Genomic DNA, 1,681 nt, shown 5'->3' with positions numbered 1-1,681 from the left:
ATAACTTTTTGCTTAAATATCTATTTTAATTGATTTTTTTTAATCTTTTTTCGAGATCTACATGCTTAGCATATTTAAACCCTTAAATTTTTATTATAGAACACAAAAATTAATGATGGGTGCACATTAAGAGAGGAAGTGATTAAAGGGATATTTTTGTCCCAAATATAATTGGGGATATATTAATTAGAGGTGTGTTTAAGCTCAATCCAAAGATTCCCATTTACATTTACCTGTCTTCACTTCTCCTCCTCCATACCTTCCCCTAAGATAAGAGTACAACCTAGAACAACTAAACTCTTCCATCTCTCTTCTACTCTCGAATCTCCCACTCCAAGTCCAACTTCGGTTTCTACTTCCACCACTACAACTAATACGAGTACTGACGCCATGGCTGCTCTCTCCACTGACGACGTAGCTCACGACTTCTTCCCCTTTCTCAAAATTTAAAAAGACGGCCACATTGAGCGACTCGCCGGTGTCGACGTTTTCCCCCTCTCGCTTGACCCCAAAACTGGCATCGAATCCAAAGATGTCGTGATCTCACCAGAAACCGGCGTCAAGGCAAGGCTGTACGTCCCGAACTCAGCCGCTGGCCAACCTTAGAAAAAGCTTCCTCTGGTGGTTTACTTTCACGGTGGAGGTATCTGCGTCGAGACGCCTTTCCGCGCCAAGTACCACAACGCCGTCAACACCTTGGTCGCCAAAGCCAACGTGGTCGCTGTCTCTGTTCACTACCGACTGGCTCCTGAGAACCCGATCCCGATTGCTTACGATGATTCATGGGCTGCCGTCAAGTGGGTCGTTTCCTACTCCGGAGGAACCGGTCCCGATGAGTGGCTGAACTCACGTGCCGATCATAAGCAAGTTTTCTTCGCAGGAGATAGCGCCGGGGCTAACATTGCCCACCGCATGGCTCTGCGAGCCGGGTTGGAGGGTGGACTAGTGGGGAGTAGCGATGATTCGAAGCTGGTGGGTGTTGCTCTGGTTCATCCATACTTTTGGGGAGTGGAGCCCGTCGGCGATGGGGCGAAACATCCAGCGAAGGCGAAATGGGCGGAGGGGATTTGGCGTTTCGCGTGTCCTACTACGAGGGGATTGTACTATAAGGAGTGTTGGAGAAGAGTGGCTGGGGAGGGACGGTGAGGTGGTGGAAGCCACCGGCGACGACGATGTATTCCATCTATAAAAACCAACTTGTGACAATGCTGTTGCCATGCTCAAGAAAATATCTTCCTTTATCAAACAAGACTAGGCAGGCCCACCTTATTAGTGGAGAGAATTTTATTTTTTATTTATTATAATTTTCACTTTTCATTTTGTAGAAGAAAATAAAGTGAAATTCTCTCTAACGTTATTGATAATGCAATTGCTTATTGGATGCCTTCAGTTTATGGGTACGGTTGGATCATGTTATCTTTATCACTATATATGGTTTTTCTTTTTCCTTTATTTACATTAAAAAAAATATGAAAATTTAAGGAGCATCTGTAGTGGCAATATCATTAGCAAAACTAACATCCGCTTTAGGAAAATAGTAAGGATCTGTCAGACATTAGTCTGTCGTGACTCCTATAGCATTGGAATTTGCTTGAGTATGAGAAGTAAATGACATAGAACGAGAAAAATCATCTGCTGCAGCGAAGAAAAAGCTCACTGCAACGCTGAAAGGACCGAGCCT

At 44.4% G+C, this 1,681-nt stretch overlaps 1 pseudogene; it reads left to right on the top strand.

The window, feature by feature from the left end:
- Window positions 1-202: 202 nt before the first annotated feature.
- LOC133797796 (probable carboxylesterase 12) lies at window positions 203-1,389 on the top strand (annotated as a pseudogene).
- The last annotated feature ends 292 nt before the right edge of the window (window positions 1,390-1,681 follow it).

Source organism: Humulus lupulus, chromosome 1 (assembly GCF_963169125.1).
Source record: "Humulus lupulus chromosome 1, drHumLupu1.1, whole genome shotgun sequence".
Lineage (NCBI taxonomy): Eukaryota > Viridiplantae > Streptophyta > Magnoliopsida > Rosales > Cannabaceae > Humulus > Humulus lupulus.
The sequence above is the reverse complement of the archived record's forward strand: the minus strand, read 5'-3'. Positions and strand labels throughout refer to the sequence as shown.